The sequence below is a fragment of the Camelus ferus genome, chromosome 27, assembly GCF_009834535.1.
Source record: "Camelus ferus isolate YT-003-E chromosome 27, BCGSAC_Cfer_1.0, whole genome shotgun sequence".
In the NCBI taxonomy this organism is placed as follows: domain Eukaryota; kingdom Metazoa; phylum Chordata; class Mammalia; order Artiodactyla; family Camelidae; genus Camelus; species Camelus ferus.
In genome coordinates this window covers 20,343,257-20,363,296 of record NC_045722.1, presented here as the reverse complement: position 1 = coordinate 20,363,296, position 20,040 = coordinate 20,343,257, and the positions used below count along the sequence as shown (strand labels likewise).

General features: G+C 42.5%; 1 protein-coding gene and 1 long non-coding RNA gene across 3 annotated transcripts in view; both read left to right on the top strand.

Annotated features, from left to right (window-relative positions):
* IGF1R (insulin like growth factor 1 receptor) overlaps positions 1–20,040 on the top strand; it is a 280,892-nt gene that overhangs the window by 82,187 nt on the left and 178,665 nt on the right. The gene's annotated exons all lie outside the window — the stretch shown is intronic.
* Positions 1,396–20,040, top strand: part of LOC116660164 — a 26,810-nt gene continuing 8,165 nt past the window's right edge. The window contains exons 1-3 of the long non-coding RNA XR_004315518.1: positions 1,396–1,406; positions 15,933–15,941; positions 19,187–19,189. This is a non-coding gene — a long non-coding RNA (uncharacterized LOC116660164). The remainder of the gene's footprint in view (positions 1,407–15,932; positions 15,942–19,186; positions 19,190–20,040) is intronic.

Below are 20,040 nucleotides of genomic sequence, written 5' to 3'. Positions count from 1 at the left end.
TAGCATTAAGTCGGCTAACATGGCTTGATCTGAGTCAGTCCCAGCCAGACCTTCTGTGTGATTAGCATAAGATTTTCTGAAGTTTAGATTTTCAATGTACTGACCATTTGGGATTGTTTCTTAATAATAATATTTTTACTTGTTACAAAAAATTAAGCTCACCTGTATAATAATTGCCCTCATAATGAATCCCTTCAGGAAACATGTGTGAAGTTAATTATGATTTCAAGGTAAATAGGTTATTTTTAGATTTTGTTGTTGTTGTTGTTGCCCCTGCTTCCAGTAACTAGCACTTCTGTTCCTGCCTTTTGAAAATAAAGTACAAATTAGATGGATGTAAACATAAGGGAGGTAAGATGGAAATGCATGTCTGTTTTTATAATTTGCTGTTGATAAGATTTGGAAACATAAACACAATAAACTGTGTTTCCATGACACAGATGTATCATCGAGTTCTTACAGTGCACCTTTGAGGTAACTGGGATTTTCATGTCATTTGGAGGAGGGCAGGCCAGTGACTCATTCACCTCTTCTTTCCTTGGTTTATTCATTGTGTAAATACATATGAAATGCTCGCTGGGCACCAGGAGTCATTTGCATACATTGGTGCTTGCATTAATCAGAACAGCCATAAACCAATACACTCGTTCCCCCTTATCCGTGGGGATACGATGCCCAGGGGATGCCTGAAACTGTGGATAATGCAGAGCTCTGTGTGTACTGTGTTTTCTCCTATACATATGGTAATGTTTAATTTATAAGTTAGGCACAGCAAGAGATTAACAATGATAACTAATGATAAAATAGAACAATTATAACAATATACTATAATAAACATTATGCAAATGTGGTCTTTCTCTCTCAAAATATCTTCTTGTACAAGTTTAATGCCTTTTCCATCGTAACTAAGCACTTATCACGCACTGTGGCCGTAACTCCTACAGTTTGAAGTGCAACAGCAAAGCCAGCACAGATTTCTTTCTGCTTCCTCACAGTTTGCTGGATAGCAGATTTGTTCTACCATAGATCTTAGCAACCTCAGCGTATGGGTTTTTTTTTTTTTTAATTAAATCTAGAACTTTTACCTTTTTACTTAAAGGAAGCACTTTACGGCTTCTCTTTGGCACATCTCAATTGCCAGTGCCACTACCATGGTGCTTTGGGGCCATTGTTAAGTAAAATAAGGGTCCCTTGAACACAAGCAGTGTGATACCATTGATCTGATAACCAACGGGGCCACCAGGTGACTTACAGGTTGGGGTACGCTGGACACAGAGATGATTCACAACCCAGCTGGACAGAGCGGGACAGCATGAGATTTCACCGGGCTACACAGAACAGCATGCAATTTAATACTTAGGAATTGTTAATTTCTGGAAGTTTCCATGTAATATTTTCAGACTGTGGTTGATGGAGGGTAACTAAAACCACGGAAAGCGAAACCGCAGCTAAGGGGGCTCCTGTGGAAGAGTGCTCCTGTGATGACTGTCACACAGAGTCCAGATGAGGTGCTGCGGCACCAGAAGGAAAAGGAAACAGTGTGTCCAGGGCCTGGGGTGGGGCTGGAGGGAGGTGAGGGACGGGGGCCAGGCCACGACAGGGCTCAGAGGCCCCACTGAGGGTTTTGTGTTTTTCATATGAGCCACGGGGAATCAGTGTAGAAAATCAGGCAGATGTGGGGTGTGTGTGTGTGTATGAGAGAGAATATTATTGAGACTATTGTGTAAAAGTCACCCTGGCCACCGTGTGCAGAAGAGATCAGAGCGCAGGCCTCTTGGGAAGCTACTGGAGTAGACAGGGCCCAGCAGGAAGCTAACTTGGGCCAGTGGTGGAGATGAGAGGGAGTTGGCTGTAGTGAGATCAGGGGTGAAGTTGCCCAGAGTGTTGAGGAGCGGGTGGGTGAGCAGGACTCAAGGACAGCCTGGATGACAGCTGTGGCAACGCCCCTTCCTGAACCAGGCGATGCTGGAGGAAGGTCAGGCGATGAGGATGGTGAATGTGAGTTTGACTTTGGAGTTAGTGAGACTGAGGCACTTGGGAAGCAAACAGGCATTTGGAATGTGGGCCAGTGCTCAGAGGGAGGTCTGGGCTGGCGGCTTATTTGGGAAGTTGTCTGGGTGGAGGTGGTATCTGAAAGCAGAAACCCAGCCCGGCACCCAGGGAGGGAATTTGGGGGAGGAGGCTGTGCCGGGGAAGAAGCCTGGAGGCACGTCAGTGTTCAAAGGCCGAGGACCCTTAACGAACCTGTAAAGGAGACCAGGTGGTCCATGCCCAGGCAGGACAGCAAGGGAGTGAGGTGTCCAGGACCCGGGGGAGAGGATCTAGGTGGAAGTGGCTGGTCACAAGTGCCCAAAGCCGCCAACCGGGAAGAGAAGTGAAGTGATCCACCAGGTCTCGCAACAGGAGGCCTTTGAGGTTGTCACCTGGGAGCTGTTGTCGTGGCGTGGTGGGAGGGGAAGTGGAAGGTGGGAGGTGAGGACAGTGGAGAAGGGGGGCAGTGCCTGGGGGCACGGAGCTGTTGAGTGCAGACTTTGTTTTCTTTCACAGAGCCCGAGACCACAGGAGGGGCTCTGCTGAGAGGGAAGGTGGGTCAGTGAGAGGAGCAGAAAGCCCTGGCAAGGGTCCGGAGGCTGAGGATGGCTCCAAAGCACAGGTGCAGGCATTTGCTTCAGAGACGAGAAAGGGCAGATGATCCCTTAAAGATGGCAACCCTGCTGACTGTTCCCTTTTACGCCTTGTTAATGGCATTTACGGTGGGTGGATTCTGTGTGTCTTCTCATTCCATCCTTACAAAACCCTGTGAGTAGAAGCTGCCACTGCTTGTGGAGGAGGACTCTAAGTCCTGAAGAGGTTTGAGAACCGTGCCCACAGTCCGCCCCCACTGCCACCCCCGAGTCTGGGCGAGGAACTGGGGTGACCTTGGGCTCTGACCCTGGCCTGGGTGTCATGGTAACTGTTGTGACATTTTTACCCTGTAAAACTTAACATGAACTTAATGCTTTAGGGGATGGTTGCATTTATTTTAATGATTACTTCTTTTCCTAGAAATATTAACTAGTGTAGGGAGGGGGACGCCAAGCACTCTTGGAGTAAAGCAGCAGAATCTGTGTGTTGATTTACACAGAGATTTCTACTAAATTACTGGAGTTGATTTATACTTCATTATAATACTCTTGGTATTATGAAATGATGGCCATGCATTTGTTATAAAATGGTACCAGTTGCTCTTCCTTGGTGTGTATGCATCAGGCCACTGGCTGCACTAAGAACTTGACTACGTGATCCCCATTGGCCCCCCAGCACCCCCAGGTGGTGTGTGTGTCACCCGACACCTGTGACAGGTGAGAAAGCTGGGAGGTGCAGAGACCTAGAGATGGTGGCCCACCAGGAGCTCCTAAGTGGCAGAGCTGTCTCTCCCCCAGGTCCAACTCTCTTCCCTCTCTCCTCCCTTAAAATGAGACAAGACTGGAAACTGGCCTGGGTGGGGGCCCTGGGTAGGGGCAAGAGCGCTCTGCTTCTCTTTGGTTCTGTTATGGTGTCCTGAGGATAAAGGAGAAAAAAACAGTCTTTGAGGAATTACAGATGCGTGTGAAAGATGTCAGGCTGAAACTCCTGGAAGTTGTTCAAGTTCCTCTTTGGAGGAACTTCTGTTTTCTCTTCCTTTCCTGTTTTTAGGATTAAAGCTGCTCCAAAATCTACAAGTTTGTCCAACAATATCTATTCTCAAGACTTTGGAGAAACAAGAACTCATACATTGCTATGGAGAATACAAAATGGCACGGCCCTCCTGGAAGACACTTGGGCGGTTTATCTATGACTGTTGCATAAATTCATGTAACCTTTGATCCAGAAGTCCCACTTCTGGGAATTCATCATATGGACACACCCATCCACACACAGATTGCAGCATTGTCTGTGACTGTAGTAGACTGGGAACAACCCATGTGTCCTTCAGTAAGGGACTAGTCAGTAAACTTAAGACATGCACGAAATAGAGTACTCTGTAGCTGAACACCCTGTGCTCTGTGTGACATCGATCTCCAGGGTATACACCGAAAAAGGCAAGGTTTACCTCTTATTTGTAAAATTAAGGAGTTGAAAATAAGACTCTGTCTTTGCATCTGCTTGTGTTTTTGTAGACTCACACCAGAAGGAAAACCAAGAAAAGGATAAATGTGGTGACACCTGGGGGCAGGTGGCGAACGAACGAGGTGGTGACAGGGTGGGAGTGACACACCTCAATGTACATTTTTGTATCATTTTAAATTTTAAGTCTTGTGCTTATATTATGTATTAAAATGCCAGACCTGCTGTGCTTTCTCCTGCTCAGGTAGCAGGGGGCTCTGGAACTCCCTCTGGGATGATCTAGGATGGCATTCAGAGATCTTGCAGAAAGACCAAGAGGTGGAGGCAGGTCTGTGCCCCTTGGATAGATTTCCTTACTCTGTAACTTATCACGTCACTTAGGTGGTTGCTCCAGGACGCTTCTCAGAACTCCCCCTGGCATGTGTGTTTCTCGTACAATCCACGTCTTCTCACATGGCCCACACCCGTAGTGGGGAAATTTGTGCATTTTCTTAGTGTGTAGCATTTCCAGACAACATGTTTGTCTTTTTCTTTTGGTTTCCTTATCCTTGTCATGATTCAGTTCACAAGGTCTGCTGATCAAATACACTCCTATGTTTTAAAAGAACTTATTTTTTTTAAATAAAGATTTTATTAAAAATTTTTGCATTCCTTTTTAATTGAAGTAGGGTCAGTTTAGAATATTGTGTCAGTTTCTGGTGTACAGCATAATGTCCCAGTCATACATAGTCATACATTTTTTTTCAGATTCTTTTTCATTATAGGTTACTATAAGATACTGCATTTAGTTCCCTGTGCTGTACAGTAGAAACTTGTTGTTTACCTATTTTGTATATAGTAGTTAGTATTTGCAAATTTTGAACTCCCAGTTTATCCCTTCCCACCACCTTTACCCGCCTCCACCCCCAACCATAAGTTTGTTCACTATGTCTGTAAGTCTGTTTTGTGTTTTGTAAGTTCGTTTGTGTCTTTTTTTTAGATGAAAATACCTTATTTTTTGTTGTTGTTTTAAATTTTTTTGGTAGGGGGGGTAATTAGGTTTATGTATTTATTTAATGGAGGTACTGGGGACTGAATCCAGGTTGCACTCTACCCCTGAATTATATACCCTTCCCCTAAAAGAACTTACTTTTTGATTATTTTGTTTTGCTTTTAATTTGAGGGTTGAGGCCCCTGAGGTGCATGTAGTAAGGAATTCAAAGGGCCACATGGATGTGTCTCTTATTTCTTTGGCCCCCTTTGGTCACTTGAATGGTTTTGATTTTTTTCACTAATAAGGGTTGGTGAAGAAACCCTTTGAATGCTGGTTTGGAGCGATGTTACTCTTTATCTCCTGAGTTGATCTTGAGCTCTCCTGATGGATGGACATGTACTTCACCAGGTTCTTGGATCACTATGATTAACTTTTCAAGCCATCAGCTATTTAACTGTCTAATGCCAAGTGTTCAGGAGATAATATAAATTCGGTGTAAAGTCAAGCTGGCGACTCCAGCAATTTACCCTTTAAATTATAGCTCTATTGGTTCCTATTTATTGCCAACCCTTTTCCTGCTGAGCTTTAATCAGAGAAAGTCATTTTGGGTGCTAGGTCAAGTATGGGTTGGTTTGCGTCTTGGACTCCCTCTGGCGACTACTTCTTAAAAGAAGAGGTGTTGTGAGTATGAGAACCATGTTGTGTGGTCCTGAAGTGGGGTTGGTAGTGATTAGAAGGGGGTTTTGAGATTAAAAAAAAAATGCTATCCCAAACTGCAGCCCTTGGACAATGAATTGGCCAGTGGATTGTCACTTTGTGGTTGGAACTTCTGGGGGAGTCCATGAAGTTCTTCTGTATCTCTCCAGAGCAAGGGGAAAACAGAAATACGATCAACTTTGGGTCAGCCATGTGGCAGCGCACGGTGGTGGGTATTCAGTGTTTGTTGGAAAAATGGCTCCTTATTGACTCTTAAGAATATCACCTGTAATACTTAGTAGTAGAATGGTTCACTTGTGTGGTGTGTGTGTGTGTGTGTGTGTGTGTGTTGTGGGGTGTTGTAAAGAAGGGATTAGTTAGGCCAGGGATTTTTGAAATGTATTTGTAGGAGGTATATGTTTGCCTGTTGAGTAATTCTAAAACTAAAAATTTTGATTTGATTGGATTTGCTTATTGCTACCAGGGAATGATTACTTATACGACCAAAAATAAGCTTTCACATTTATACTTCTGCGTATGTAATTTGTCCTTTCTTTATCCATTAGGTTCATTCCTCAGCAATTATATGTAAAACAAACATGTGTGTAAATCATCTTCTTCTATTGATTTTCATTGTAAAATCTGAAAACTGTAGGATCTCAAACAAATCCCACTGATGACCCCTAGTACTCACTTGTAGGGCTCACTTGCCTTTTCCAGCATTCATAGTGTTTTAAAAGTTTTTGCTGTGTAAATAGAGTTACTCCACTGGCGATTAATCTATGTTTTGGTAGCTTTGCCTGCAAACATGTAGTTAATTGTTTTTTTTCTTGGGCCATCCTTGCTCTAATCCTGGGACTTAATTTTCGGCAGCGATAGTGGTTACTCCAGGAGTTATTAGAACGAAGAGCCAGAGGCAGCTGCTGTTTAAGTTCCATATAGGCTGGGCTGTGTGGGGTGTCTGAGGGTCTCTGTGCTGCGGGGTCAGGGTGGTGAGAAGACGCTTTGATGCATCACTTTTCTTTCAGTGAGACCCCAAGTGTGCATTAATTAAGTGCTTCCCGCTGGCCCGTTATTCAACAAGTATTTGTTGTTCCTGGAAGATTCTGTTGCCTGTTTTTTGCCCTGTTGGTTTAAACAATTGAGTTTAGGTGGGATTAGGGTTGAAGCAGTATACTTCAATAGGTTATTTACCACCTCTCTGAAACCCTTCCCCACCTGTAAGGATGGGACTGATAGCACCTACCCAGCTGGCTCAGATACCGCAGGTCAACACCTGTTGGAGTGATACTTAGGCAAGTAACGTACACTGTGAGCTAATCACCTGGAAGTTGATTTCTAAGAGGCTTTTGTTTCACTTTGAGGTTGCTTTAAACTGGCAGGACGTATTGACACTTAGCTGGTGACGCTCTCCGCTTTGTGACATCCTTGTTACTCATGCTTTATAAACTTACACTAATACTCACCAGGAAGGACAGAATAAATCCTTTGATTATATCAATGCCTTCTAATTTACTTCTTTTTAAAACCTGGGTTTCTGTGCTTGCCTCTGTATTACCAAGGGGGGATGCTGTCTTTTCAAGTGCAGAGGTAAGAATTTAAACCGTCTCTTAAACGTTCGTATTTCTGTTTGTTGTTGGTGACACGAAATCATTTGGGTCACTCTGACATTTAATCAAGTTAAACTGTGTGGCTCTTAGAAAATCTGTGCAGCAGGTAATCTGAGAGCCAGATAACTAGTAACACAACTGATAAATGCCATCAGGATTAATTTATTAATTTCTTAAGCACCTCTTGTCCAGTTTGCCTTTCATGTTCATTTTTCTAAGTTTCCATTAGCAACTGTGGCCTCGCTCATTATTTAATAATGAATGATTACAAATTGTTTGTGTGTTTTTGTAATTAGAGTGTGATAGCAATCATCTACCGGATGAGCTGACACTGTAATGACATAAAGTCAGTAACAATTATGCCTAACAGGAAAATTAATTATGTAATCTTATTGTACCATATTTCACCTAGGAGATTAGATTTGGTTGTTACCAGGCTGGGCTAGGCAGGTGACAGCGTAGGGCAACACTTCTCATTTTTCTGGGTAGACTAGTTCATCACCGTGTTCACTGTATCACCTGGGAAGTTCATTTGATTTCAACTTTTTAAATAAATATTTCCAGGCTTTTGGTTTTCTGCTTTAAAAAGAGAGCGAGAGAAGACCTCTTCTACTTGAATGGTTTGTTTTTCCTGTTTCTTAGCGCATCAAGGTGTTGGCTAGATTTTTATCCAAAAGATGGGAGATCCTTTCTTCTGCTCTTTCTTCACCTGTGAGGGACACATGAGTGTGAGACTGAATTGTTTGCAGACAGCAATCCCATTCTGACTCCAGCGAAAGTTCTTACTTTGCTCTTTTGTCCTTCCTTAACCTCCAACCGAAGGCACCTGTTCCTCTAGCACGTGGAGCAGCTGCAAGTCCAAGGTGCAGGCAGGGACTGGACAGGCCGAGGGGGCCTCAGGTGACACAGGAGCACCTGGCCGTGCCTCCCTTGGGGTCCTGGGCCGGCCTGGCCTGCAGCCCTCACTGCTCTCCTGAGCCCTGAGGCTTTGTGGGTCACAAGCAAGGGGACTGGTCTCCCAGACCAGGTGGGCTTTGCCTGTGAGGAACCTTGAAATTATCTAGTCCAGTTTCTCATTTTCCAGGTATAAAAACCAGGGTAGAGCTGGGACCACGACCCGAGTCTTCTGACCCTGGTATGGTATTCTTTCTCTCATACCTTGTTCTTGCTTTGTTCTGTTTTTTAAAATTGCTTTAAACTACTCAGTACCTAGGGATAAAAGTTTGTCTCTAAGCTTAAGAATTTGGAAAAACTCTGGAAAAGTCCAAGCCTCCAATAAGTTCATCACTGAGAGCAACTGAGTACATTTTCTTCTAGATTTTAAAACATGCTTTTTTGCACAGTCAAACCTCTTCTAGGAATATGTTTACTTCCCAGCATTTAAAAATTGTTAAGCGCCATGAAGTTTTTCTAAGCTTTATTTTTGATGGCGATGTAACGTCATGTGGGGTGAAGGGTCCTGATTTACTTAATCATTCCCCAGTGTTGGGCATTTTCATTGGTTCCAGTTTCCCGTGATTCTAAGTAAGGCTGCAGTGAACATTGCCTCCTTCATCTTTGCCCTTTACTACAGATGAACTCCACAGGGTCCATCCCCTGAAACAGGATTTCTGAGGAAAGGTATGCATTGAAGGCTCGTGCCCTGTTGCTTCCCAGACAACCTCTGCCAGTTTATACTCTGACTCGTGCGCCGAAATTCTATGTGCGAGATGGGCTAGTTCGCTTTCTGTGAAATACCCCACAAATAAGGAAACCGTGAGAAGACAGGATAGCACAGTTGTTGGGGATCTGCTGTGGTTTGGGTGGGTTCCTCCTCCTCCTCTTTCCCTTCGCCAGCCTGAGTCACTCTTACTCTAGATAATCAGTGCGCACCATGGAAGCTCTTTACCGTTTGTATTATACATTGATTTTACCAGCCCTCGTCAGTGTTCGTTTACATGGGAGTTAGAGCATTAGGCTGTGTCCTTCTGGGGGTCTTCCCTGACCACTTGTGTACAGTCTTAGTTCTTTGGGGATGGAGCTGAGGGGCCCCCAAGCCCATTTTGGCGATTCCCCACACACCTGGCCTCATCATGGCTCCTCCAGGTCTCCCTCCCCCATGTATGTCAATGACAAGTAAGAGCTTTCAACTAAACATCCATTTGTCGCCTTTTGACATTTGTGACTTTTCTGAACCCCAAACCAGGTCATTTTGTAGGAAATCTGAACAAAATAACTATAACCTCAGGGCCTGTGGTAGTCTTAGCTGATGGGTCCTGCTGTCCGTGGAATTGTTTCGCTTCAAATCCGTTCTTAAGGAACGGAGTGTTTTTTAATGAAACTGTATTTAAATTTTATCCCTTAAATATATTTACATGTGAATAATGTTGCTCAAATGGGCAATAATATATATATTATTAAATTTGCTTTGAGTTATCATAAATGATACATAATTAGATTTCAGGTAAAATGTATTATTTTGATCAACACCAAACATTCAAAAAGGGAACCCTAAAATCATAATTAATAAAACAGTTACTCAGAGGAGTTGAGGAATATGTTTGGGAGTGGAGAATCAGATGAGCTTGGGAATCAATTCCTAAAGGAATGCCCAGTTTCTTTTTTCTAAGTGTATTTATAAAGTTAATAGGATTTTACATAAAAGAAGCCTTTGAATCATTCCCTTTCGTTTTTAACTTATCATCTGGGAGGGGATTGTGAGGAATTCCCTGTTAGTGAAACCATGGTGAATTATGTTTCCTACAGATGGTTTTACTTCCTTTTGGTGATACTGCTTGGATCATGAAACAAGTATCTTGGAAAACGTGACATGAAGATGTGAGTTGGGCAATCTCTCTTGCTCTTTCTGTAGTCGAGAAAGGACACTTTCAGTTTAAGCTAGGATGTTTCTCCTCTTCCCTCTGGGCTGTGACTTGGTTATGAGGAGGGCTGTGTCTTTCTCCTCTGGGAACGGCATCTCCTCTGGGGGCATCTTCTCAGCATTGCAGGGCTCTCCCCACCCTCTCGGCCAGCTCGTCTCTCAGGGAAAGCCCAGTTTCTCTCCTCTGGAAAATAAATTAACTTTAACACCCAATTTAACTCCCTTTCCTCCCTCCTTTACTTTTTCCTTCTACATATTTTGTTCTTAATTAGTATTACCTTACAGAAGGGGGCCAGTATCAGGACTGGGAGGTGACCACATCTCAACACTGCCCTTTTCCTTTTTCTCTTCTGCTTTTTTTTTTTTTTTTGGGTCATAGTTGACTATGTTGTGTCAATTTCTGGTGTACAGCACAGTTCTTCAGTCATACATGAATATACGTATATTCATTTTCATATTCTTTTTCACTGTGAGCTACTACAAAATACTGAATATATTTCCCTGGGCTATACAGTATAAACTTGTTTATCTATTTTATATATACCTGTCAGTATCTGCAAATCTCGAACTCCCAGTTTATCCCTTCCCACCCCCATTCTCCCCTGGCAACCACAAGTCTGTATTCTATGTCTGTGGGTCTGTTTTTGTTTTATATGTAAGTTCATTTGTCTTCTTTTTTTTTAGACTCCACATATGAGTGATATGGTATTTTTCTTTCTCTTTCTGGCTGACTTCACTTAGAATGACATTCTCCAGGGACATCCATGTTGCTGCAAATAGCAGTATGATGTCATTTTTTATGGCCGAGTAGTATTCTATTATATAAATTGACCACATCTTCTTGATCTAGTCATCTCTCGATGGACATTTAGGTTGCTTCCATGTCTTGGCTACTGTAAATAGTGCTGCTGTGAACATTGGGGCACAGGTGTCTTTTTGAATTAGGGTTCCTTCTGGATGTATGCCCAGGAGTGGGATTGCTGGGTCATATGGTAAGTCTGTTTTTTCTCTTTTGCTTTTAATGATCCCACATTAATCCAGGTAGCCTGGAAGCAGGAACTGTGGCTTTTCCTGATGTTTTCTTCCTATCTTTCCGTCTGGGATTTGAAAGTGGAGGGGTGTCCCAGTGCATCCTTTGTCCTTCTCCTGTTTGTCCAGGAGAGTCTGAAGTGCTCTTCTCCAGGAAGTCCCTGTCTACTGCCAGCAGTCTGCCTGTGAATATTTGAGACAACTTGCCGCTGTTTAAATACCAGTGGAGAAGTTCAAGGCTGATGCTGTGGTCATGATCGACTTCAGCATAACTGAGGACCGCAGACCTTTTCAGGTCACCTTTGACTCACTCACAGTGGCAGCAGTGGTAACGTTGAAAAGAAATCCACACAAAACCTTGGCACAAAGTTGAAAGTAGCAAAAGCGGGGGATTTAGGCACTGCCGGGCAGCCCTGGGGAACCCCCAGGGGGAAGTTGAGTTCCTTCTTTTTGTCTTCGTTTTTTGAGAGGAATGAGCTAATAAAAGGACACTAGGAGCGACTAGCTTTGCAGGTGAGATTAGGCAGTTAATCTCCTTAACAAGCCAAAGAGGGATGGGAGAAGCTATCCCCATTTTACAGGTGAGGAAACAGAGGTTCTGGGAGGCTAAGGAACTTGCTGTTATGTGAGGTCAGGATTCAGACTTAGAGGTTGATCTAAGGCCAGCCATTTCCTGCCTTCCCAAGAAATAGCAGTGCGCAGAGAGTCTCTATTCTAAACTGTGTGCCTGGAAGGTGATTTGTGCCATCAAAGCAGACTTTTTTTTGGGAGGGGGGGGTCCCTTTAAAATTTCCTTTGAGAGAACAAAGACAATTAAAAAGTGATACATATGAAAAATAAAAGATATATAAACTTAATCTCCAATGTGTTCTTTTTCTAGGAATATAAAAATATGCATGTTTATATAGCATGGCTTGGGGTTTTCGTAAAAATGGGATCATCTGTTAATATAAAGAGTATTCTCTAAATAGTACTCTGTAGCATTTTTATTGATTTTTCTTAAAATATGGTTGTCGCTTTAGGTCAATTGCATATATTGAAATGAGTTAAAATTATGGCAGTTTACAGTATGCATGTACTGTAATTTAATCAGCCCATCTTGTGTTGATGAACAACTTGCTGCTTTTTGTTTGTTTTTCTTTTTGTGTTTTGTTTGGCTACGTACGAAAGTGGGATTATAGTCAATTCCCTTATATATATATGTATATATCCTTGTTTGCTGGTACTTTTGTTTCTGTGGGAAAGAGCATTGCTACCTTGTTCTTGATTTTAATAAAAATATTTCAGTGTTTTTAGCATTGACTATGCCTTTGTTAAGTTTTGGTAAACATAATTGATCGTATTGAAGTAGCATGTATCCATTCATGTTTTAATTTTTACTGAAAGAAGTGGATGAATTTTATTAAGTGCCTTTTTGGCGTGACATAATTGTAAGCTTTTGCCTTTATTTTGTGGTGTAATAAATTACGTTGATGGGATTTCCCAATACTGAATCATCTTTGCATTCCTGGAATAAACCCTGGTTTGTTATGGTGTGGTATTCCTCTCATATGTTGCTAAATTCAATTTACTAATACTTTATTTAATTTTTATGGTGCAGTCTTGAGATGGGTGTGGAATTTCTTCTTTAGTTGCATCCTATCCGGTATTGCTATTAGGATTATGTTTTTTAAATGGCTGAAGAAGAATTTCATCCTTTTCTAAAGTCTGAAGGTATCTGCATAATACAGGAAATATCTAGTTTTTATTTTTTATTATTTTTATTTTTTTTACCTTTTTTTTTTGTGGGGGGAGGGAGGTAATTAGGTTTGTTTGTTTGTTTGTTTGTTTGTTTTGGAGGAGGTACTGGGGATTGAACCCAGGACCTTGTGTATGCCAGGCATGCACTCTACCACTTGAGCTATACCCTCCCCCCTAGTTTTTAAATATTGAGGAGAAATCAACTGGGAAGCCGCCTGGGCTTGCTCCCCCCAACTCTACCCTGAAATCTTTTAAAGCAGATTCTTACAATTTTTCAGAATATGTTATAGCTGTTCTATTCATCATTTTACCCTTTCTCTGGATTTTGATATTTTCTACTGCTAGGTAATTGGTTTGCCTGAATTTAAGTTTATCGCTCAGAGTTATACAAAATATTGTTAAAATACTTCTTTATATTAATAATCCCTTCCTTATTGTATCTTTGCTTTGGCTAAGATAATGTGTATCTTTGCTTTGGCTCTTTTTCCCTTTACTCAAGCTTGTTAGAGGTTTATACATTTTATTCTCTCCAAAGAACTAGGTATATTCATTTTCTATTTATCTTTTTAATTTCAGTATGTAATCTTTATTAATTCGTTTTAGTATTATTATATTTTATATTATAAATTATATATTATTATATATAAACATATTATAATATATAACATATGTTACCATTAAAATCTTCATTAATTTTGCTTTTACTATTCCTTTTGACTTAAGTTTATTAAGTTGAATGCCTGTCTCATTTGCTTTTTAGTCTTATTAAAATAATAGCAGTTAAGGCTGGAAATTTTCTTTCAGAACAGCTGTAGCTATATAACTTTGGCTTTGGAGAACTAATCTCTTTTTTGTTATTTTCTAGATAGTTTATGGTTAAAATACTTGCCCTTTCATTCCGAGAATATTTAGGGGCATGTCACTAAATTTTCTTTTGGGTATCTTTTGATATTTTATCATCATCTATGCACGCAGCTCTGAAATCTCTGTCTTAGGGGATTTGTTAAACCTTACTTGTGTCCAAGTACATGATCAATTTTTAATTCTTCCATGGACGTAAAAAAGCTATATCCTTGGTAAAATACAAGGTTTTCATTTTCTATATTTAATAAATGAAACTTACTTATTGCATTATATTCAGAGCCTCCTAATCTGTTTTTACCATCAAGAGGTATGTTAAAGTGTCTTTTATAATTTGTAAACTTCCATATTTCTACGAGCTTTTGCTTAATGTGTCCGCCTGCCATTGTGTTTGATGCATAAAGATACGTAATGCTTATTTTTGCCTCAGATTACATACTTATCATTTTGTAATATCCCAGTTTGTCCAGTTTAATACTAACGACCTTGAATTCTTTTTTGTTTGATTTTTATGTTGCCACCCTTGCTTTCCTTTTATTTGTATTTGCTCGATACACCTCTGTTCAGTTCTTTATTTTTAAACTCTCTCTCACTTGGTTTCAGGCATGTTCCGTGTTTTGTTGTCGTCATTGTAGTTTTAAATAGAGCTGGACTTTCAAAGCCCAGTGGGGCAGGTTTGTCCCTTCAGGCCGTCCTGCCTTGTCTTTCTGTGATAACTGATGAGTTTTGCTTTATTACTTTCTTCTGGTTCAGTGGTTGCCACTTATTTTACTTTGTTTCTCTAAACTCTCGTGTTGATTTAACAATTCCTTTGTTAATTTGAAAGTCGGATTATTTTCAGTCCTGCCAGTGCCTAGCAGTTGAAAGTGGAGCTCTTGTCTCCAGACGTACCAGCATTAAATCGCTCGTTTTACATCGCTTGTTTGTCCACCAAGGTTTGCATTAGCTGAACTCCTGTCATCCCCGTAACTCTGTCTCCTGGGTCTGTCCTCCAGATCTCTTACCCTTTGACTCATGAATTCCATGTTCTTTTTTTTTTTTTTAACAGAGGCACTGGGGATTGAACCCAGGACCTCGTTCATGCTAAGCACACACTCTACCACTGAGCTGTACCCTCCCCCCTGAATTCCATGTTCTTATTCTTTGCTCTTTAATGCCTACATTTCTTCTCCTTAATCCTCTAGAACATTAATTTGATACTGTAGTGCCATAGATATTTCTTCTTCATTTTATTCTTTTTAAATTTTGTTGTATTGTGATAAGAACACTTAACATGAGATTTTACTGCCTTAAATTTTTAAGTAGACAACACGATATCATTGCTTCTAGGTATGATATTGTACTGTAGGTCTTGAGAATTTAGTCATCTTGTCTGAGACTTTATGCTTTCCTGGTAAGCGTTTCTAATTTTTTTTTTTTAATTTAGAAAGTTTTAAGGCTACAATTGCATCTTCATGTGTGCCCTCATACAGTTTTCGTTAAAGTTTTCCTCTGCCTCATTAGTTATACTCCAGTGGGTGCCACTTGCCGGTCAGCTTGGTCACCTCCCTCAGGCTCCTTGTCCCTTGGCCTGCTTATAGCTAACCTCAGCAGCCTTGCAGCTCACAGGTTGTGACACTCAGCCAGTGGCAAACTTGCAAGTGGTAGGTGATGGAATTAAGGGGGCAGAGAGCTTTCTGCTGGATTGCTCTGTCCCCTGTCCCTCCTGGCCACAAGGCTTGGGAGCAGTGCCACCTTCCACAGAAGCCCCCTTCCCTTGGGTTTCAGCTGGGTCCAAAGCCTTCTTCTCTCTGTGTGGACCCTCTGCTATGCTGACAATGGAGACTCATGCCTGCTCCATCTTCTGGAGATGTCGGGCCCCCCCTTAGAAGCCCCTGGGCCCCAGGCATTGCCTGCAAGCTTGATAGATTGTTGTCCTTGTTACTTCAGAGAGGGAACCAGCAGGGAGGCAGAATTGAGTCCGTTTGCTTAGGCCACTGCCTGCCACAGAGAGCATATGTCAGCATAGAAATGCACTCGCTCTATGTATGGTGAGGTGCAATAGAGAAAAGCTGTGCATACCTGCGTTTGGAAGCAGCTCTTCAGAGTGGTGATACATCGATGGGCAGGATTGCCTTTAACTGAGCCCACTTCTCTTAGGGAGAGGGCTGTATTTCATGCCTTCTCACGTCACTCAGTACAGAGAATAATACATTCTGCCAATGGAGTAATCAACACTGTCAATTATATGACTGCAGGTGTACACACACACACACACACACACACACACACACACACGCACACACGGAGAGAAAGGTGGGAATTCCTCTCTTCACAGCTGGAAAACTTGAGGCAAAATACCTAATCAGCTTGGCCCAAATTGGAGAGTGTTAGCATCTGCATCTCAGGGTAGGTGTTTGTGGCTTCTGTTCACGGGCTATTTATATAAAGTGACACTGGGGTGTCCCAGAAAGGACTGCAGCATTAGGTTAAGACCACGTGTGCTTCATTTTAATGAGTCTAGTCTTTTGGAATTAGTATCCTTTTCTGTTTTTCAGTATCTTAGGATGTAAGCGTCCAGGTACCTCCGTGGTTTGGTCCAACATGGGAAAGGCCTTCCCTTGCATCACAGGAGAACAGCTCCTGGTGTGGTCCATTTGGTGAGCATATGGATTATAGAAGTGAGGTGCTGTAGGAATAGCTTCATGTCCTTGCAAAATTGCCAACACAGTTAAGAACCTGGAAATTGTTGCTATGCGTGTGTGTCAGAAGAATTCTTAACTACTTCCAGGCTAAATTTTTAAAAAAGGCTTTCTTTTTATTTTCAAATTTTGTAGGCATCTGGGGCAGTATGTCAGATAAAGTTGAATATTTTCAAGGCATTTTTAGATCCTCGGGTACATATTCTGATTAAAAAGTTAAAGTTCCTGTAACCTGCTAGTAAAAGCGATGTCTGCACCGGCTGCTGAGGTTTGGCCACTGCGTGACTTGCAAGGTGACTTAACATGACTGGATTCTCATTCCTCAAAGGGTTCAGCTGCCTGTCCCAAAGCACTTTGCGACTTACCTAAGTTGGCCAGTGTTTGCAGACAGGGCCAGTGCCATCACTGCCACTTCTACTTGGTTACTGCAAGAGAGCACCATCATTTTTCTCTTTTTTTAATGAAGCATTAAAGTCCGTTTACTTAGTGATAAATAAAGTAATTACTGCAGTGATGGCATTCTGCCTAAGTCATCTCGAAAACTGAATGCAAAATCTTTTTAATAGCCCCATAATGGTCTCTTGAAGTGTTACAGATTTTTATAATGATAGCTGGAATACAAGTGCTGTTATTTACTGTGAGGCTTGAACACTCTGACCATCTCATGGGTCCTTGTGCGCATGCCGCTGAGCTGAGCGCATGTGACCACGGATGTGTACGTGCTGGCTTCTGCGACAGGTGACTGCCGGGGTCTCCCTGGGTCAGGAGAAGGAGGCTAGCTGGCCGCCACCTGGTGATGACAGGAGTGTGTCTAATCCAGCTCCTCGTTGCCATGGAGGGGGCTTTAGGATATCTTTTTTTTTTTTTTTTTTTTTTTTTTTTTTGACAAAATAGAGCTTCTGTTTGGGGAACTCTAAGGCACTGCCCGGTGTGGAGAGTGTTATGTAAGAAGTTTTACTTCTTCTGTTTTCTGATCACCCATCATTTGATGTAGACCAAACAAGGAGCTCTTTGGCAGTGAGACGGGGAAGGGAGCTGTTGCCCAGCTCTCTTCTTGCTGGGATCATTCGCTTCTTGGTGTCTAGTGCATTTCTACATTTTAAATTGACGTAGACTCCAGTCTCTTCGTGCCAAATGTAAACTAGAGATGCGTTTAGCACAGAGCTGTGTGGATGGTCACCCTCCTGGTAGAGGCTGGACCTAGGTGCCATGTGGCCAGCAGACGAGTGACCCACCCTATGGTGGGGATCCTGCAGCTGTGTGTTGAAGGTGACCCTGGCTCTGAGTTCTGGAGTGTTCTGTGGGAATGCCTGCAAGAGCTCGGTCGATGCTTGGGTGTTTGTACATCTGTTATTGGCTGTCATTGGCTTTGATGGCTTGGTGACATGCCATTGTCACCCCTAGTGGTCAGTGCGGTCTGTCACTGCACAGCTTTCCAGCCCTTTCTGGGTCTGAAGTGAGTTTCAGGGACAGAGACAGAGAAGGAGGAAGAACACTGCCCCAAGCCAAACTGCGCAAAGAGAAAGGAGCTACACAGTCATGGGTGGAGGGCGGGAGCAGGGGGAGAGGATGGAGTGGAAGGGTTGGCATTCAGAGCAGGGAGGGAAGTGATTTCATCTCACAGTTCACTGAGGGGGCCCGGCCAAGGGTCAAGGCCTCACAGTTTGACTTCATAGCTGGTCCAAAACCGCCTACCTTTGTAAGGTGGCCAGAGCCAGGGGTACAGGCTAGACACACCCTCCATCCTAGGCCAGGAGAGCCCACGTGACAGCATCTAGCTCTGTGGAAACTTGCCCTTTCCTGCGAAGGGTTGAGGCGGGCCCTGTAATAGCATCTCTACCCGGTAGTCTGGGGGCCTCACCCCGGGCTTGAGCTGTTGCCTCTGTGGGATCCTTTGGGTTCCGTTTGTTCTGACTCCTCTGTGATGACCATGCATTGATGCAACTTTTCAACATTTACTGGCCGCCTCTCTCTGCCAGGCCCCGTGCTCAGCATGGGGGGGACAGTGTTGACCTCACCTTGGATCCTGCTTTAAGGGAGCTCACAGTCTGGCAGGAGATCCAGACAGAACTTCCGTCTTTACACAGCCTTTTATTCTGTTTTATCTGCCCGTTTTGCCTTCCTAATGTGTATTCCCTGTTTGAAGTGGGTCTGATGCACGTGGTACCTCCGTGTAGAGACTGGCCTATGCGTTCACCCACCTCTCATCACAATGCCACTTCCCTGGCCGACGTGTCGTTCCCGCTCATGTGTACAGTGACCAGTATATCTGCATAAAGAAATGTTGAAAAAATAGACAAGACTCAGGAAAGTTGCTACCTCTTAAATGTGTACCTTTTTTCTATCATTTTGGTGTTTGAACCATGTGATTCTGTCACCTATTCCAAAAAAGTTTTAAATAAAAAAATGCATCTTTCAAAAATGCATGCATTCCATAAGTTAATTTTCATTTAAACTAAATTTAAAAGAAAAAGTAGACATTTGAGAGAAAATGAGAACTAACCACACGTGTATAAACGCAGCTTTGACCATCTCTTATTTAATACTGACATTTCTGTGGTTCCTCTGACATGGTCTAGCGAGGGAAAAATCTTTTCATGTTTTACCTTTCCAACTTTGTTTTTCTCAATGTATTTTGACCCTTCTCCAGTCTGTTGTGTCAGTTTTCAGTGTTGTGATTTGGGATGAGAATTTAGGGTCTTAAATGATCTTTGAAAGGAAGCACACATCCTGAGGGCTGTAGTTTATTTGCTTGTTTGTTTTTAGCAACAGTTGGCACTGTACAACTGACCTGGCTGGGACTGCTGTTTTGTGTTTGTAGAACAAAGCGTTGTGTCATTGTCATCCTAGTGTGAAGCAGGTGGCTTCCCCTGACCCCCACCAACCTCCCCCTTGTGTGTGAGGCCTTGTGAACTGTGTTAATGGCCAGCATCCTCCCCCTCTGGGAAGGATGCAAGGTCCCTTTAGAAATCCCTGGGTCTTAGGCTCATCCAAATTGTAACCTTAAATTCTGCTTGTTAAAACGCGTAAGTGGTTTCAACCTCTTTTGTGGTTGCCTTTTGCGTGTTTGGGCTGGAGAGTCCCTTGGAGACCACCTGACTAAGTAAGACATTCTGGAAAACATAATAGTTGCTGATGAGAATGCTTGGCCTTGCATCTGATTTGTTCTTGCCGCTGCTGTACTAGCGAGAAATAGGAACTCAGTTCACGTGTTTAACACCTCGTCTTCCCGCAGCCCACACCTCTTCGCTGTAGGATCGCCTGGATCGCCTTTTCATTGCTTAGTTAGGGCTTTTAATTAAAGGGGCTTTTCCATCTTAACTGGGATATAATGTTTCTCCTTACTCATCAGAAAAAGTCACCAAGAATGTTAGTTTCTAATGGGAGGAATATTCACAAACAAGCTTATCTTTTTTCTTTTTTCTTTTTTGGTTCTATCACCTTTCTCACAAGACAAGAAAAAAGGGGGCTTTTGGAAGTAAGAATAAATTATTCATTTACTAA